This window comes from Phymastichus coffea, unplaced genomic scaffold, assembly GCF_024137745.1.
Source record: "Phymastichus coffea isolate CEN01 unplaced genomic scaffold, Cenicafe_Pcof_1.1 PCOF00012, whole genome shotgun sequence".
Taxonomy (NCBI): domain Eukaryota; kingdom Metazoa; phylum Arthropoda; class Insecta; order Hymenoptera; family Eulophidae; genus Phymastichus; species Phymastichus coffea.
The window spans coordinates 8,035,584-8,055,937 of NW_026706823.1; the positions used below are offsets into that span (position 1 = coordinate 8,035,584).

Sequence of the window (20,354 nt, forward strand, 5' to 3'; positions counted from 1 at the left end):
TATTTATGAAAGGTCCGACAATAATAAACTAATCATTCAGAGTTTCTTGTTTTTAAAATAGTTTTAATTACATTATCAACATAGGATTTAATCAGAACATTATTCATGATTTGAAAATCTAATAGACCTATATTTAAATGTCAGTTGCATGACTCATCTTGATGTCGATAACGGAAACTGCGAAAGAATACTATGATTTATGGACGCTACAGCTATATATTTGAATTATTACTAAACGAAATATTTTTCAACGCTACCTTCATGACCAATAGTTACTTGGTATGAATCTATGCGCGAAATCGACGACTCGCAAATAACTTTTAATCTGAACTTAATATATCTTCATGTCTTCAAAATACAGGACATCACTTTATGAATATACAAGTAAAGCAGTACCAGAATCGTCGTATCAGAAATCAATAATATCAAAAATTAATGAGAGTAAACTTATTTATGAAAGGTCCGACAATAATAAACTAATCATTCAGAGTTTCTTGTTTTTAAAATAGTTTTAATTACATTATCAACATAGGATTGAATCAGAACATTATTCGTGATTTCAAAATCTAATAGACCTATATTTAAATGTCAGTTGCATGACTCATCTTGATGTCGATAACGAAAACTGCGAAAGAATACTATGATTTATGGACACTACAGCTATATATTTGAATTATTACTAAACGAAATATGTTTGAACGCTACCTTCATGACCAATAGTTACTTAGTATGAATCTATGCGCGAAATCGACGACTCGCAAATAACATTTAATCTGAACTTAATATATCTTCATGTCTTCAAAATACAGGACACCACTTAATGAAAATACAAGTAAAGCAGTACCAGAATCATCGTATCAGAATTTAATAATATCAAAAATAAATAAAATTATTTATAAAATGTCCGACATGAATAAACTAAATTAAATCGTAAATTTTAACTCTAGAGTAATTACAAGGCGATCATTTGTCCTTAAAAGTGCCCTGCGTCAATATTGTAGAAGTAGAAGTAATAAAACCATTACAATCAGTATTGATTTTTTCACAATTCAATAATTGGTCCATTGAAGTTACGATGTTATGATCTCCGTTGCCGGATGATAGACACATTGTGTTAGTATATGTATCTAGTATTGATTTCGGCGACTTTCTATGATTAGTAAATTATAACAGTATTGCAATTACAATGCAATAATTTGTCCTTGAATGTCCGGCGTTGATATTGTAGTAGTAAAAGTATTAAAATCACTACACATAGAAGTGGTTTACATAATATTCTATAATTATTCTATTGAATGTTACAACGATATGTATTTCCGTTCCCGGATGATTGCCACATAGCGTTAGTAGATGTATCTATTCTCGCTATCGGCGACTTTCCATGATTCGTAAATTTTAACTCTAGAGTAATTACAAGGCGATCATTTGTCCTTGAAAGTGCCCTGCGTCAATATTGTAGAAGTAGAAGTAATAAAACCATTACAATCAGTATTGATTTTTTCACAATTCAATAATTGGTCCATTGAAGTTACGATGTTATGATCTCCGTTGCCGGATGATAGACACATTGTGTTAGTATATGTATCTAGTATTTATTTCGGCGACTTTCTATGATTAGTAAATTATAACAGTATAGCAATTACAATGCAATAATTTGTCCTTGAATGTCCGGCGTTGATATTGTAGTAGTAAAAGTATTAAAATCACTACACATAGAAGTGGTTTACATAATATTCAATAATTATTCTATTGAATGTTACAATAATATGTATTTCCGTTCCCGGATGATTGCCACATAGCGTTAGTAGATGTATCTATTCTCGCTATCGGCGACTTTCCATGATTCGTAAATTTTAACTCTAGAGTAATTACAAGGCGATCATTTGTCCTTGAAAGTGCCCCGCGTCAATATTGTAGAAGTAGAAGTAATAAAACCATTACAATCAGTATTGATTTTTTCACAATTCAATAATTGGTCCATTGAAGTTACGATGTTATGATCTCCGTTGCCGGATGATAGACACATTGTGTTAGTATATGTATCTAGTATTGATTTCGGCGACTTTCTATGATTAGTAAATTATAACAGTATTGCAATTACAATGCAATAATTTGTCCTTGAATGTCCGGCGTTGATATTGTAGTAGTAAAAGTATTAAAATCACTACACATAGAAGTGGTTTACATAATATTCTATAATTATTCTATTGAATGTTACAACGATATGTATTTCCGTTCCCGGATGATTGCCACATAGCGTTAGTAGATGTATCTATTCTCGCTATCGGCGACTTTCCATGATTCGTAAATTTTAACTCTAGAGTAATTACAAGGCGATCATTTGTCCTTGAAAGTGCCCTGCGTCAATATTGTAGAAGTAGAAGTAATAAAACCATTACAATCAGTATTGATTTTTTCACAATTCAATAATTGGTCCATTGAAGTTACGATGTTATGATCTCCGTTGCCGGATGATAGACACATTGTGTTAGTATATGTATCTAGTATTTATTTCGGCGACTTTCTATGATTAGTAAATTATAACAGTATAGCAATTACAATGCAATAATTTGTCCTTGAATGTCCGGCGTTGATATTGTAGTAGTAAAAGTATTAAAATCACTACACATAGAAGTGGTTTACATAATATTCAATAATTATTCTATTGAATGTTACAATAATATGTATTTCCGTTCCCGGATGATTGCCACATAGCGTTAGTAGATGTATCTATTCTCGCTATCGGCGACTTTCCATGATTCGTAAATTTTAACTCTAGAGTAATTACAAGGCGATCATTTGTCCTTGAAAGTGCCCCGCGTCAATATTGTAGAAGTAGAAGTAATAAAACCATTACAATCAGTATTGATTTTTTCACAATTCAATAATTGGTCCATTGAAGTTACGATGTTATGATCTCCGTTGCCGGATGATAGACACATTGTGTTAGTATATGTATCTAGTATGGATTTCGGCGACTTTCAATAATTTATTAAGATCCTACTCTTGTATTATAGTCAATGACATGATAGGTTTTCATCTTTCAATAGGTATATCTTCAGATGTTTTTTAGTTCGTTCAATACCGGCCCTATTCATGTAGAGATAATTAGTTCGCTTTTATTTTCTGAAATAATTGTCATATCTTGTTTGTAGTATTCCCTCAATTATTTTGTGGAATTCAGTGTAATCAATTGTTAAAAAAGTTATACGAAATAATTTATTTCCGCGGTGAAATACTAAATAGTGTTATATCATGTATGTCTTTGTTTTTATTTGCATTGATTTCTCATAATCTACTAACAGAAAATTCAGAGAATCCTGGAAGAGAATTAAACTGAAATAAGAATCAGAAGTTCCCATTTCCGTCGATAAAGAAATTACTGTCAAAACTACTTAGTGGTCGTTGTATTTATTTACAAACATGTTTTTTCATTTATCACAGTAAGTGGGATAATCATTAAAAAAGCATGCTTGTCTCAGAAAGTCATTGAAAGCGAGTACTGATATATTTATGATTTTGACGAGGTCGTTAAAAGTGGGCACTGATATACACACGATTTTGGCGAGGTCGTCAAAATCCGGTAATGATACCTTTCCATAACGGCGAGTCTCGTCAAAAGCGGAAAAAGTCGTCATTTTCCGGTACCGATACCTGAAAAAGTCGCTAAAAGCGAGTCGTAACACACACACACACACACACACACACACATATATATATATATATATATATATATATATATATATATTGAGTTTATTCAACTTAATGTTACAATGTTTATTTATACATTTACAATATACATTTCAATTTGTTGAGTGACGTATCTTGTTTCTTGTTAGTGTTTTGTGTTGTATTTGTGTGTGATCGTGCTTTGATGATTTAGTGTTTTTTCTTTTTCTTTGCGCTTCCTTTTCCTCTTCTTTCATCTGTCCGTATTAGGGCTTTTACACCTTTACTGCGGTATCCTCCGCTCCCTCTGTTTTCACTCATGCTTACTACGGTTCTCTCTTACCGTTTTCTTTCTTCTCTCTTTTCACTTTTCTTTTTCTTTCTCTTTTTCTTCTTCTTTTCTTCTTCTTTTCTACTTTAGATCCCTCATCCATGCTATTTTTTCTTTGCTCCCAACCATTATTTCTTCCCACTTTTCTCCTTCTTTTCTTGTCATTTCGCATTTTTCTACTATGTGTTTCCAGTCTTCCTCTTCTTTTTGGCATAATCTACATTTCCTATTTTCCTCTTTTTCCCAGTATCTACACCCTCTTGTCTCGTTCCTTAACCTAAACCTCTCTCTTATCTGTAGCCCTCTTATTTTCCCTTCATTTTGTATTTCTATTAGTCTACTCTTCTTCATTTCCTCCCTTATCCCCTTCCACTCTCTTATATATCTTGATTCTTCCATCTTGTCTTCCATTTCTTTTTCTTCTTTTTTCTTCAATTCTTCTCTTACTTCTTCCCAGAACTCTTCTCTTTCATCGTCTCCTTCTTCTCTCTCTCTCTGTATTTTTTACTTTCCCCTAGTCTTTCTTCTCTCTCTCCTTTTTTTTCATTTCTTTCTTCTCTTTTCTTTTCGTTTCTCTTCATTTCTCTCCATGCTTCTTTCTTTATTGTTCCATCCCTCTCTTCTTTTATTTTATTTTCATATCTCATCGCTCTCTCTATTACTTTTTCTTTTATTTCTTTTCTTCCTGTTTCCCATTTTATCAGATAACTCGGTGTGTTTCTGTCCAAACCCAGTTCCCATTTTATATATTTCATTTGTAGTCTTTCTATTTCCTCGTATCTTTTCCATCCTCATATTTCTGCTCCATACATTATCACGCTTTTCATTAACGCATCAAATAACATCATCCTTAGCTTCCAATTTTCTTTAAATAATCTTTCTCCCAACCCCCATACTTTTCCTAGTCCCATATTTATTTTACCTTCTGTTTTCTTTATATGTCTCTTATTCCCATTATTTTTGTTTATTATGTATCCCAGATAGTTATATTCTTTTACCATTTCAATTTTCTTTCCTATCCACTCAAAACTTTCTTCCTTTCCTCTTCCTCCTCCTTTCTTACATTTCATCATTTTTGACTTTTCTACGTTTAATTCCAACCCTCTTTCCTCTAAGAATCTCCTTAGTTTTTTCAGCATCTCTTTCATCCCATTTTCATTATTTGCCATCATTACTATATCATCCGCGTATCCTATCGTCCAAATTTTCTTTCTTCCTATTACCACTCCTCCTTCCTGAATTTTACTCATTTTATCTTCTAACTCCGCAAAGGCAAGATTAAATAGCGTGGTGCTCAGCGGGCACCCTTGCCTTACTCCCTTTTCTGTGTCGAATTCACCTATTATCTCTCCTCTAATTTTTATTCTGCATCCTGTTTCCTTATATATTTCTTCTATGCTTCTTCTGATTCTTTTATCTATTTCTTTTTCCTTCATTATTTCCCATATCTTCTTTCTTCTTATCTTGTCAAACGCTGCTTTCATGTCAGCGAAGAAGACAAACAATTTCCCACCTTTTTCTCTGATTTCTTTTCCTTTTGCCGTTTTTAGCACGTATATTGCGTCTGTTGTTCCTCTTTTTAGTCTGAAACCCATTTGCGTATCGCTTAGTATTCCTTTTTCTTCTATCTCTTTATCTAGTCTTTTCCTTACTATTTCTGCATATATCTTATATCCTGTGTCCATCAGCGTTATACCCCTATAATTGCTTACATCTTCTTTTTTTCCTTTCTTGTATATTGGTATTATTATTCCCTTTCTCCATTCCTTCGGGTATCCTTCTCCATTCCATACTCTATTTATACATTTTGTCAGGTCATTTATTAGGCTTTCAGTCCCAGCCATCCACGCTTCATTTGCAATCCCATCTTCTCCTGTTGCTTTTTTCTTTTTCATTCTCTTTATCACCTCTACTACCTCTTTTACTTCTATTTCCCCTTTTTCTTCTTTTTCCCCCCTTTCCCATTCTTCTCTTTCTTCTTTTTTATTGTCATCCTTTTCTTTTTCTCCCAGCTGCTTCTTGAAGTGTTTTAGCCATTCCTCATTGCTTATTTTTTCATCTATTTTTGCTCTTTTTTTCTTTCCTCCGCTCACTTTTTCCCAAAATTTCCTTCTCGTTCTATCTTTGCTTATTTCCTCCGCCACTTTCCTTCCTTCCTCTTCTTTTGCCTTTCTTATTTCCTCTCTGTATTCCCTCTTTGCTTCCAGGTAACCGCTTCTATCCCCAATTCCTCTTCTTAGTTCTTTCAGAGCATTCATTACCTTGTCTCTTTTTACCTTACATTCTTCTCTCCACCAGCTTTTTCTTGTTCCTTTTTTACTCCTTATTTTCTTTTTTGTTATAGCGTTCTGCACTCTAATTTTTATCTCTTCCCATTTTTCCGTTCCTTCTACTGCTCCTATCCATCTGTGATACTCTTTTATTCCTTCTTCGCTCCAGTCTTCTCTTAGCCTTTCTTCTTCTCTGTTTTCTTCTTCTTCAACCCTGTTTTCTAGCTCCACTTATACTGGTAGGTGATCCGAATTGATTCTCTCTCCCATTTGCATTTTCTTCACTCTCTCTTCCCCTCCTATATTTCCTATTACGTAGTCAATCGTCGACATCCCTCTCGCTCCTATATATGTAATTTCTCCTTCTTCATCTCCCTCTTTTTTTCCATTCATAATCACTAATCCCGTCTCTCCTAGCCATTTAACCATCTCTTCCCCTTCTGCGTTTATCATACCATCCTTTGTTTTTATTTCTTCTGTCTGTCCTTCGCTATCCCATTCTCTTCCTTCGCCTCCTGTTCTAGCGTTAAAATCTCCTCCTATTATTAATATTTTACCTCTATTTTCCTCTATTTCTTCGGTTAGGTACTCATAATTTTCTTTTTTCTTGTGCTGCATGTAGACTGATGCCACCGTGCATTTCTCTCACTCTATCTCTATTTCCCCTACTATGACTTCTTCTGTCCTTTCTTTCTTCCATTTTACCTTTATTCTCCCTTGTCTTTCTCTTACTGCCATCAGTCCACCCCCTATCTCCCTACCCCTTTTTCCTTCCCTTCTCGAGTCCCTCCATTCAATGATATACCCATTCAGATTTCTTTCTATTCCTATTTCTGCTTCTTCTCTTTTCACCCATGTCTCCGTAAGTCCTACTATATCAAAATTTCTAATATATTTCCAGTCCTCTTCTTCCAAGCTCTTTATTCCCGCCACATTCCAAAATAACATTTTTACTGTTTTCCTTCCCTTCACCTCTTCTCTCCTCTCTCCTCTCCCCCCTTTAATTCCGAAACCCCTCCCTTCCTTTCTTTGTCATTCTCTCCTCTCTCTCGTTCCACCTCCACTCTTCCTCCCCTGCTCTTAGCCCATTGTGCCATATTTTTACTTCCTTACCCTTATTTTTCAATTCCCTTGCTTTTCTTCTTACCTCCTCTCTTATTTTCCTTTGTTTCCACGTCCAGTCGTGATCTATATAAATTTTTTTCTCCCCTAATTTACTTTTTTTCTTCATTATTCCCTCCTTTTGCTCCCATGAGGCACACTTTATTTGCCACATCCTCTTCCTTCTATACTCCATCCCTTCCTGTCTCTGATTTGTTTCTGATCCTCCTATGCTCCTTAGGCTTATTATTTCCCCCTTTATTCCCATTCTGTCCTTTAACCATTCCTCTGCGTCTCCTTTTTTTTCCTATTTTAGTTCTCTCTCCAGATCTGTAACAATTATGTTATTTACCCTATTTTCTCTATCCATCCTCTCCTTCATGTAATCTATTTCTTCCCTATTATCTACTCCTTTTACTTCTACCCTTGTCTTTCTTCCTTCTATGTATTTTTTCATCTTATTCATCTCTTCTTCCCATCCTTTCATTCTTTCTTCCCACTTCTCTTGTCTTCTATTTTCTTCTCTTTTCTCTTTTTTCCTTTCCTCTCTATCTTTCTCTAATTTTTCTCTAAGTTTTTCCAAACCTCTCTCCCATTTTGCCTCTCTTTTTTTCTCCGCCTCTTCCATTCGTCTCATCATTTCCTCTCTCTCCCTCTACCCCTCTCTTCTCAACTCTCTCATTTCTGCTAGTACTCTTTCAAATACATTGTCTTCTCCTTTACTCTCCCCCACCCCTATCAATGTTCTGTCCATTTCATTCCCTTCGTCCCCCTCTGTTTCACTCCCCTCGCTTTCACTTTTGTACCTTTTCGCCTGTCTCACTTCTTCCTTGTTTCCTCCTCTCATGCCCTCTTCGCTCTCTCTACCTCTCACCCCCTTTGCCTTCCTCTTATCCCCTTTACCGTCTCTCTCTCTCGCTGTTCCTGGTGTTGTAAACATCTCGTTCCTGTTTCCTATTCCTATTCCCCGTCTTGCTCCCGCCTTAACTTTCTCTCTTATTCCCTCTAACTTCGCCTTTATGCCCCTCTCCTACGCTCCTCTTTTCCCGCCTTCTGACTTATCCACCCTAACCTATCCTTTCTCTCTTTATTTCTTTTTCACCTTTCTTCCTTCACCCTTTATCTCGTTCACTTTTTCTCTTCTCTGAACGTCCTTCCACTCCTCCTGCACCTTTTCTCCACTTTTCTCTTCACTTCCTGCTCTCCTTCTCTCCAGAATCGGCCTATATTCAGCACTCACACAAGACACGTCTACTATTGTCCAAGTCACAATATAACCCTATATATATATATATATATAATTGAAAAAACTAAGAAGGAAAAGTGATAAAATTAAAGTTAAAGTTTGAATGTCCTGCAAGATGTTTATGTTCGCGTGTAACTAAGACTACTTGTACTTGCGCGCGGCTATACCCCTTCATGCGTGCACGCTTCTAACTCATATCACACTAATTACCTGGTTTCAGTTTTAAATTAGAAGTTTTTCATGTTCATAAACTTCAAAAAATTTTCAAAAGAAATACATCGCACTTACTAGTGCATTGACACTTATAATCAGCAAGGTATAATGCGACTGTAAATTTATAAGTTCCGATGCTTATAAATTTTTGAAAAATTTTAAAAGTTAAAATGAACGCGTTGATTGTGTTATTGATAAGGCGCAGTTATGACACTGTTCAACCATCGATTGACGTGCGTGTATTATGAATACAACATTACAGAAACTCATGAACGAAGGAAATATATGTATGTGTGTATGTGTGCGTGTGCATGAAAGAGAGAGAGGGAGAGAAAGAGAGAGAACGCTTTGCTCATAGCCACGCAGCTACATGGCTAAGTCGGGGAGAGGGGGCAGTGTGACGCATCGCACTGCTCCACGGCTAAGACCGTATTACATTCACGTGTTCAAATTCTCATATGACTCGAAGACTTATTTTCCTCGACGTGCGATATAGAGTTAACGGGGTTATATCACTTCGTAGGCGCACAAATCTAAGTGCTTTTCTGCTTATATGCTATAAAGACGAAGTGTCGATAATAGAGAGATGAAACTTAACCATGTGCGAATTGGAAATAAAGACTATAGTATAACTCATGTAGCGTCTTGGCAGTATCAAACAAGCTTGCTTAAAGGGACTTAACTATATTTGCTCGAAGCTAGAGTTCGTGTAGTATATAAAAAGAACTTAGTTGCGTTGATACCAGTTCTTGATTGGAAATAGACGTGTAAGCGTATTTGGATTGTCGCGCTGTTACTAACATATATGAAAAAGGATCTTATACATTCAAAAATGTATGCAAAAGTGGAAGGGAGTAATTTATATAATGCGTGTTAAAATCAATGCTTCATCATATTCGAGTACAGCGATCATGGCACGTTGTAATCCTTTAACAAGATATTGAAAAAATTTCAATCAATGAACAAACTTTTGATTTAAACTATATTCCCATCTATTTTTTTTTCATTGTAGATTTGGCATGAAAAACATCGTTAATAACATACCTTTAAGTACAATGATCAACCAATTTTTAAAGAGCTTGCATTGATAAAGGTCTATGAAAATATTGAACCCGCACATTGGATTTTCAAATCACTATGTCCTTGAGAAGAACTTCACAGTAATTCTAAGCGTGAAAATCCATGGCTTACAGTTAAGTTCCATAGGCTTGATTAGTATACGGGAAACTTGCCATATGATCACCATCCGCATATTATGCAAGATCTAGGTCTCTTAGCAGCAGGCACTGACAAAGTCCTTATTTATGTAAAGGGGCATCAAAAAAGGTAGTGACACACTAAATTTGTTGATTATGTCTTCGATTTCGAAGATCTAAGTTGCCCTTTCTTATATGTGTTAGGTTTTATGAATCTGTAGTTTGTAATTATCCTCTAGCCTGAACTGAAAACTATGTGCTTCTAAATGTTATGGCTCATAAAGTGGTTGAGAAACAGTTATTGTCGACAATTAAATCAGTCTTACGATGTCTCTTACAGTGATTCTTCTACATCAAAATCGAATAATGATGATATGTACCAAGATGTAATCAGCAAACTAAAAATTGTTGGATTTAGACGTTGAGGAAGAAAAGAAATTCCTTCATGTCCACGAATTACTGGAACTAAGTCGATCACTGTTGTGGGTCGTTCCATAGGAAACATGATACGGTTTGTCAGATCTTGTAGGTCTTTTTACGTGTATATTTCACTTGTAGCAAGTGCGGGGATATTCTGATATTTCCACGTTAATCCAGAAAAAGGTTTGAGAGTGGTAGGTGCTTTAGCCTCTACTGTTCTAGGCAAAAACTTATACCACTCTTCATTGAAATAAAAAAATGTGGGTAGCAAAACGTTGCAATCAACTATTGTTCCATGTGCTTTCAAAATGTGAGTTTTCGAAGATAAAACTTTTATATGATTGTTATGAATCACTTTCAGTTCAGCATAATACACTTCACTTTGCGAGACTTTCACATCAACTGGTATGCATTTAACTATATGTACTACTTCACCTGCCGTCACGGCCATATATCCACGTCCTTTCATGAGATTATAAGCAAATTGATCAGGAGATTGCGTGGCAATAACAAGTGCATTTTTCAAAATATCTCTTTCTTGACTACAACGTTGTACAACAACATTCCTATACAAATTTGTTATTTGTATCTTAATATAACGCTCCACAAATACAAACTTTGAATTTATATACGCAAATATATCTAAATTACTTAAAGAAATTTTCTTACAGGGAAATAACATATCGTTCTTAACCTTATGTATGAACAATTTTGGATGTTCGGTATCACTAATCTCATAACCGCATGTATATCGCTTAGACTTAGTTATTAATGCAAAAGTGATATCTTGCGTAGTTAAAGAGAACAGAGTTTGTCCAGTTTCACTTGTAACTTCATTAGCTATACCGTTATATAACACATTATATCGATTAATAGAACAAAGGTCGCGTGGTGTCCTTTCCCAAAACGTATATCCTCCTTCCGAATCGATACATTGTTCATTCCCAAATTTACATCTAACACCACTACGCAAAATTATTTGATCGTTATTTAAATCAACGGAAGCGGTATATTCTTGAATAGTTATTTTGATCTTGGCTTGGAATAACACGCTACTCCAAGTTCCGTAAACATCGGAGTAACTACCGCATGTACACTTGACATTTTGATTTACAGTACCGGCAAGTATTGCTGGTCTAGTCGTAGTTTGATTTATCTTTATGTCGCGAAATATATGTACGTTATCGAAATACAAAGTACCGCTTTTATATAAATCGTAACAACTTTGTCGGCTTCCAACCATTAAGTATTCGATCGCACCATTTTCTACAATCGAATTGTGAGTGTATTCCACAATAATAAACCGTTCTATCTATTTGAATTTTACATTGAATTACGTGTGTGTCTTCAAAGTTGTTTAATTGTAACAATTGAATATGTTGTCTCGTTATGTTAATATTAGTGGAAGGCACTTCACACTCTTCTACATCTAATAAGGATACAGTTGTTATGTTAAGTGATCTTCCTCCACAATCGTATCCTATAATGGCCGTCACTGCAATAGTTATTGTAAGGGATAGCAGTAAGAAAGAGAATAAATGCGTCATTTGTCTGTAATCAGAAAAGTATTTTATTATATGTTCCTTCCTTTTATTATTCACGTTTAATTAATATGCGAAACCCGAAGTCTATTAGCGCGTACAACTTTACTACCCTTTTTCATTTCTATTTTGATATTAATTCTCAGTAATATGGCTATAATTTTAAAAGGACTCGAATAATGATCACCAAATTTCCCGGGCTTGGGTCCAGATTTCAAAACTACGTAATCACCTAACTTAAAATTAACTGGATTTATATGTTGATCGTAATATTTCTTTGATTTGAATTTGGAAGCGACTAAATTCTCGTATGCCAATTTTTGAATTCCTGTGAGTCGCGTTACTAGGTCAGTTATATATCCCTTATAAGTCGGTACCATGTCTGCTTTACATAAGGGGTTACTAGATGGCAATCGGGCTAATCGACCGAAAATAACTTCTAATGGGGTATGTTTAGTGCTTTCTTGAACGCAGGTGTTATAATTTAACATGGCTAAGTCGAGCCATTCGTCCCAATTATTGTCTATTTCTGTGTATTGCTTTTAAGTACTCAGCAAGAGCGTGATGTGATCTCTCTAAAGAACCATTAGACTGTGGCCGAAAGGCGGTGGTTCAATTTCTTTATCTTGAAACGTTTAGCAATTCTGGCCATCAATGAACTCATGAAGTTTTTTCCTTGATCTGTAAGTACGGCTTTGGGACAACCGAAGACGCAAATGAATTTTTTTATAAAGGCATCAGCTATAGTGGATGATAGTGTATCTGCTAACGGGACAGCTAGACAAAACTTGCTTAACTGATCTTGTAGCGTTAAAACGTACTCGTATCCTTTAGAGGTTTTCTTGAATAGGCTAACAATGTCCACAGCTACCTTATCAAATGCAGTTACGGAGGTATTAGTAATTATCATTGGTTGTTTCGTTTATAGGCGAGTGAGTTTCTTTAGCTGATACTCTAGACGCTGCTGTATTCGCCGTTGAATATCATCTTTCAAATTTGCCAATTAATAGTTTTGTCTAATCCGGTGAAAAGTTTTAGAAACGCCGCGATGTCCTCCAATAGGGGATTTATGAAGCTCGTAAAATATTGTATCACGTTGCTCCAAATGTACATATCTTAAAATATCTTTACAAATTATTACTTTAATACTAGAATTCTTAAACAGTTTTAATTACATGATTTATTTCTATCCACTCTAAATTTTCTATACATTTGCTTGTAGCTATACAAACTTCAGCCTGATTTAAATTAAGTAATAAGTTTCTTAGAATTAATAAAGTCGAATAAATTCGATCTTTAACATAGCTCATCGATTCGGAGGTTTCACCTCGAACGCAAAGTCCAAATTGAAAGTACTTCTTATTTTTCTTTTCTCTCGTAACTTCTCCTAAACGAACTAATTACTTACTGATTATCTTATTATCGTCTATAAGCTTGCGATCACCTTCATCGTAAGGTTCACCTGTAGTACTTATAAGATAAGCTACATTATTTTTTTGTGTATGGACTGATTCTTTAATCTCTACAATATTTTCGCTAATCTTATCAAAATTACTTGATTCATCGGAATCGCTAATTTCAGAATCATTCTCGAGCTTATTATCTTCAAAAATAGGGGAATTTTTATGAATAGGTATCTCGGGTGCTGCTTTTATTTTTCCTTGTACTTTGTCTTCATCTTCAACAATATCACTTTTTTCATAATCAGGTAATTCTTTTCAAGTTCTTTGTGGATATTTTCTGGGGGTGACGGCATTTTCATCGTTGTGAAACGATTCTTTTGTCACAGGATCAAGGTTAGAAGTTAACTTCAAGGCTTGATCCTAAGGGACCTTTTTAGGTCTACCACGTGATCTCTCGATTTCGTTATTTGGAGGCGGTGGTTCAGGTTCGATATCTGGTTTATCGGGTGATTCTAGTTGTTTATTTAATTTACTCTGCCTCCTAGTAGTAACGTTTACATAAAAAATCATATTATCCTGGCTCGCTAGTTCATGCGGGTTTCTCAATAAGGTATCCGCTGTTGCATTAGCGGTTCCTGGCCGATAAATCATTTAGTATTCTAGTGTTAAGATCGGCGGTTTTAAACCAAACTAAGGGCTGATGGTCGGTAATAATAATTATCGGTCTACCGTAGACATAAGACTTGAAAGCATTAACACTTTGTACCACTGCTAAGGCTTCCTTTGCATAGACTTCATAATTCAAGTCTGTCCCGCGCAAAACCCGCGAAAAGTATGCGATGGATCGATCAGTGCCAATTCGTCCTTGCGAAAGGATTCTGTTCTGATAGATTCACTTCTGATATTATATCCTCTAGACAAATCCGGGAATTATAGAAGAGGAGCATTACAAAGTAGCTCTTTTAATTCGCAAAATGCCTTTTCAGTCTTTTCGTTCCATTCAAATGGGATATCTTTACTTGGAAGTTTCGTAAGAAGTTTAAATATTTTGGCGAAGTCTTTGATGAATCGTCTATAATATCCAGCTAAACCTAGAAATTGGCGAATATTTTTAATGTTTCTTTGCCTGAGAAACTCTTTGACGGCTATGACTTTCTTTGAATCAACTTCCAGACATTCTGCACTAATAACATGTCTTAAATATGTAACCTTGTGTCTAAGAAACTTACATTTAGTAATCAGTAATTTTAATCCTGCTTTTCTTAATCGATCTGCTAACAATCCAAATTTGCGATCATGTTCATCAATAGTGTTAGCATAAATTACGATATCATCCAAGTATATAAATAAGTCTAGTCCTTGTAGGCCGCGAAGCAGCGTATCCATTAGACGTTGAAAAGTTGTCGGTGCATTCTTCAACCCAAACGGCCTACGAACAAACTCATAATGGCCGAACGGAGTACTAAAAGCAGTCTTATGTGCATGCTTAGGATGCATTCGAGTTTCGAAAAACCGATGGTTAAGTCTAAAACTGTATACCATTTAGCGCCACCAACTTGATCAAAAATATTACAGATATATGGTATTGGATAAGAATCAGCGATTGTTTTCTGGTTGAGTTTTCTCATATCAAGTACCATTTTGCCATTTTTATCAGCGGCTTTTGGCACTATCGAAATAGGTGTGTTATAAGATGAATTTGACTCACGAATTTTTCCGGCTTTCAATAACTTATTAACATGATAATTTAGTTTATGTTTCATGGCATGTGGAAACTGATATTGTTTACAATTAATTGGTATTTCATCCACAGTATTAATTTTATGTATAACTAAATTAGTGCCAGGCAAATCGTCAGCAGGTAGGTAGAATACGTCTCTGAACTTATTTACTAATTCAACAACGTACTCTTTCTCCTCTTTGTTCATATGATCTAAATCCAAATGTTCTTCTATTTTGGTGTTAGACCCCTTACTTTCGTCTTCAAAAAATAAATCCTCTATATGGAAATCATCCAAATCATCTGTTTATTGAATGTTCAGATCTTCATACGCTTCCGTCGTTGCTATAGTTAAAACATGTTTAACGTCCATACTATTGGGTGGATCGAGCGGCACTAGTTCTTGAAGAAGTCTATCAAATTCATCACTAGTCATTTTATCATTCTTTATGGTTTTTACTTCATGTTCGTCGAGTATCATAGGTACTACAAAGTTTCTTGCTTTGAATGTTTTGTGATTAAAATCAAGTACAGTATTTGAGTCTTCAAAAAATAGAGCACCTAATATACCTTCACTTATCATACTAAAATTATCATCAACTACATGAAAAACTGTATTAGTCCCGAATAACTTTATTTCTGTAATTCCTAATGTCATTTGCATGTTGTTTCCAATACCTCTTATTAAAATTATTTTCGTGGTATCCATCTCATTTCCTGGAGGCAATAGGTGTTGAGATTAACAAGATTAACTTCTGACCCTGTATTTAATAAGAAGTATTCTTTTGAGTCAGTAGGGGGGTTAATTATTCTGATTTTAGGTGATACTTTATCTATATCCTTCATTTTGGCATTGTGAACAAAACAGAAACTAGCTTGAGCGGGATAGTTGATTTCTTCAAAGTAGAGTCTATGATTGCCAACAATGAATTGACAGGTAGAAAAATCAATAATTGCCTCATTTTCCAGCGAATATCCGGCTCTAAGAACGGCTTCATTGGGTATTGGGAAATTGCTCGGAACAATTTGAAATTCAGTGGCTTTTCCGGAAATTGACAATTCCAATCAATCCTCCTTTAATCTATATCTAAACCTACTCAAAAAAAACTTTACGATCTTTCGGAGTGAAATCCGGAAAGTGCGCAACAAAGGGACGAGTATTTTCATTTGTTCTTCTGTCGCTTCAGCTGACTGCTCTCCTTTTTCTCACTCACAGAGATAAAATTTAAGCCACGTATTAAACCCATATACACGCAAAAGCACACGAAAAAAAAAATTTTATTGATAATAAAAGGCCTGACGTTACAACTGCGTACTATACACCGGACACGATCCGAACAACAATAGTAAACTCATGGCAAAGCAATGTAATATCACCGATAAAAAATTTTAGCCTTAAAGATGCAATCACCTTTGTACTGAAATTCAACGGATTTAATATACCGTTACATCAATTTATAGACGGATGTCGCGAAGTACGTAGCATAGTGCCAGCAGTAAATGAAGGTGACCTATTCAATTCCTTTCACAAAGTTACGTTTTGAATTATCAATGTGTTTTAAATGGTCTTGTAAAGGGTAATTTTAAGTATATTAGCTTCTGATCCAGTATCAATCATTATTTTCATACTTTTATTTCCTAAAAAGTTAGCACTTATTATAGGAACTTTTGCAAAAAGTCTTGAAATTAAGGGACTAGGCTGAGCAACATTTCATTGTTTTCGTTCAGTTGGCGTACTTGTGGTGTATTGGTCCTCTGCATTGCTCTTTATTACAGAGTTGACATAAATTGATAATTTTTGGATTTGATACTTTGTTCTTGAATCCTGATCTAAGTACTGATTGTATTTCTAAATCTTTTTCTACTTTTATGGTGAGCTTTAGTACGTTAGTAGGGGTGACTCCGGGAGCTAGATTTAATTGGATTTCCGATTTCAATCCTCTCTTGAAACACTCAAAAATATTTTCTTCCAGAGCATGCTTATATTCATTCGTAACTGATTCAATTCCGTCAATTTTTCTTTTAGCATTAATGATTTTTGTCGATAGTAGTCGCAGCCTATTAGCGAAAGTTCATACTTTTTCATCATCATGCTGAAATTCATTTCCTAATTCACCTGAAAGCTGGTTAAGCGTTTGGGCAGATCCGAAAATATCCGCTAGATGTTCTAATAATTCACCAAGAGTTCCAAAATTAATTCTAATTAATGTATCTCTAGCTTCTCCTTCTAATTTTATGTGTGTGTGTGTGTAAAGGTACCTTCAATGAGTTTGTAGATCATCGTTTTACGGAAAGATTTTTTTCCTTTTAGCCCTTTGCCACTATACGAGGTGTGTTCAAAAAATACCCGGAATTTTCAAATTTTGCGGGTCTGGAGAGTCCGATTGTCAAAATTTTTTTTTATTGTATTGGTATACATGCCCCTGAAGTATGATAAAATTTTCAGCTATATTCACTATTTACTTTGTCTGCGGTAGTCGCTAAGGTTTGACGTGTTTTTATGAGCTTGGCGATTTTCGTTTTTTAAAAGAAATAGATCAAAGAATTTGTATTGAATTTTGCGTAAAAAATGAAATAAATGGTAACAAAATGTGTGAAATGTTACAAAAAGCCTATGGTGAGTCTGCTATGAAAAAAAACAAGTGTTTACGAGTGGTATAAGCGTTTCCAAGATGGCCGCGAAGACGTTGAAGATGACGAACGCTCCAGTCGACCCAGCACGTCAACAATCGATGAAAATGTGAAAAAAGTGGAAAAAATGGTTCTGAATGATCGCTGAATCACAATTAGAGAAGTTGCTGATGAAGTTGGCATATCAATTGGCTCATGTCATAACATTTTTTCAAATGTTTTGGGCATGAAACGGGTGGCAGCAAAATTCATTCCAAAACTACTGAACTTTGACCAAAAAAACAATCACATGAACATCGCTCAGGAGCTGTTAAACGACGTCAACGAAGATCCAAGTTTGCTTGAAAGGGTCATAACTGGTGATGAAACATGGGTGTATGGTTATGATGTCGAAACCAAAGCACAATCGTCCACCTGGAAGCATTCAACGTCACCAAGAGCGAAAGAAGCACGTCAAGTTCGATCAAATGTGAAGGTTTTGCTTACAGTTTTCTTTGACTGCAGGGGCGTGGTGCATCATGAGTTCTTATCACAAGGTCGTACGGTTAATAAGGAGTATTACCTTGAAGTTATGCGACGTTTGCGTGAATCAATCCGAAAAAAACGCCCCAATTTATGGAAAAACAATTCATGGCTTTTGCATCACGATAACGCACCTGCTCACTTGTCGTTGTTTGTTCGTAATTTTTTGGTCAAAAACAATACCGTAGTCGTGCTCCAACCTCCATATTCACCAGATATGGCTCCGTGTGACTTTTTCCTGTTCCCAAAGTTGAAGAGACCCATGAAAGGACGGCGTTTTTCCTCGATTGAAGAAATAAAAGCCGAATCGCTGAGAGTACTTAAGGACATAACAAAAAGTGAACGCTGGCATAAGTGTATTATATCTGGCGGGGATTACTTTGAAGGGAACCACATTGATGTAAACGAATAAATAAATATTTTTTTGGAAAAACGATAATTCCGGGTACTTTTTGAACACACCTCGTACATTTGCTGTATGGTAAGTGACATAATGCTATTTAAAGCGATTCTTACAGAAAGCTTCCAATCTGTGAAGACAATTTTTTCTGCTAAAAATTTTCTCTGAAAAAAAAAGTATTTTATGAACGTTATATTTCATATAATATCTCGATTCACAGCAACTTACGAACAATTAAGTCAATCTTCTTACGGTTTTTACTTTGAAATTTTTGCCTTCTTCCCCTTTCAATCTCCCATCAAATTCCAGGAACGATTGGAGATCTTGCAATTTAGTGAAGAACTCTTCCAGATGGTTCTTCACCTCTGACCATACCTCATCTGATGATTGGCTATACGCTGAAACACCTACTTCGTTCTTACACATTTTGAGAACGATTTGAGTTTTGCACGCTGGAAATAATACGAATGTTTAAAGGAATTGAAAAAAAAATATTTCTCGCACAGTACATATATATATATATATATATGTACATATATATTTACATATATATATATATGTACTGTGCGAGAAATGTTTATATATAGAGAGAGAGAGAGAGAAAGAGAGAGAGAGAGAGTATTATTTTAGAATTTATATTTTACATAAAACTATATAACATACCATCAAGTTTATTTAATTTTTTTTTCAAATTGCTGTAATATTCTGGTTACAAGGTGAATCGGGGAATCTAAAATATATAAAAAATATTATTTACAAGTCAACATGCTGCGAGTTTTCGCCGCAAACCATCCATAACGTGTTAATAATATATATTTCCAAATCCGTCTGGTTGCACGAGAGTATGAATTGTCGCTATTTTAGAATTGTGTAATAAAAATAATGAAACTTACCAGTTTCAGTGAACCTCATCATGTTCGTCCAGACAACAGACTCTTCATTGCAACTTGAAACCTCATAGCCGTTATTTTCTTCATGCAACACCGATTCATCCTTGTTGCTTGAATAAGCTCGATCTTCGGGTGAACCTTTATCAGCAATCGTAGTTACTAAATTAAAAGTAAAAGAAAAGATATGAATTGTATTTATAATTTTTGAAATTTTTACAAATTATTTATTTTGTTTGCTCACTTTTTGTAGATTCATACGAAGTTTTTTGGTGTTTGGTTAGTACGAATTTGCCGTATACATTTTTTTCAAAAAAATGTCCCGCTTTTTCCGCTTTTTCTCGGTAACATGTTTGAAGTTGAAGCCTGATTTTGATTAATTTCCTTCAATGCTGTGACTTCAGCTGTCAAATATTTTCGTGAAATAATATTCTCAAGTTTTTTTTTTATACGTTAAAAATAAACTTTAAAAACAAACCTCTTCTTACTCGCATTACTGGCACACAATAAGGCTGACAACTGAGTGGTGGGAGGCAACTGTTGAAGAACACCTCTGTTATATTTTTCATTGTCATCTCGTTTTATTTTTCTTATCTTATGAGTTGAAATTTGTGCATTTTTGTTCTCACTGTTCTCAATGTCGTTATCGGAAAATTTTCTTCGCCTTTCTTTTCTTAGTAATTTATTATTGAACTCATCAAACTTGGCTTCAGCTGATCCAGATGAGTGATCTTCACATACCTTCACATACAGTTTAACATCCTCATATGTATTACTAGCTGTAAAATTTAAAAAAATGATTAA

The 20,354-nt window shown here is 34.9% G+C and overlaps 1 protein-coding gene across 2 annotated transcripts in view; it reads right to left on the reverse strand.

The window, feature by feature from the left end:
* Positions 1-18,348, reverse strand: part of LOC131672648 (carcinine transporter) — a 1,420,696-nt gene extending 1,402,348 nt beyond the window's left edge. For both annotated transcript variants that reach the window (XM_058950032.1, XM_058950041.1), the window contains exon 1: positions 18,304-18,348. The gene's annotated coding sequence lies outside the window, so the exon portion shown is untranslated. The remainder of the gene's footprint in view (positions 1-18,303) is intronic.
* Positions 18,349-20,354: the final 2,006 nt, after the last annotated feature.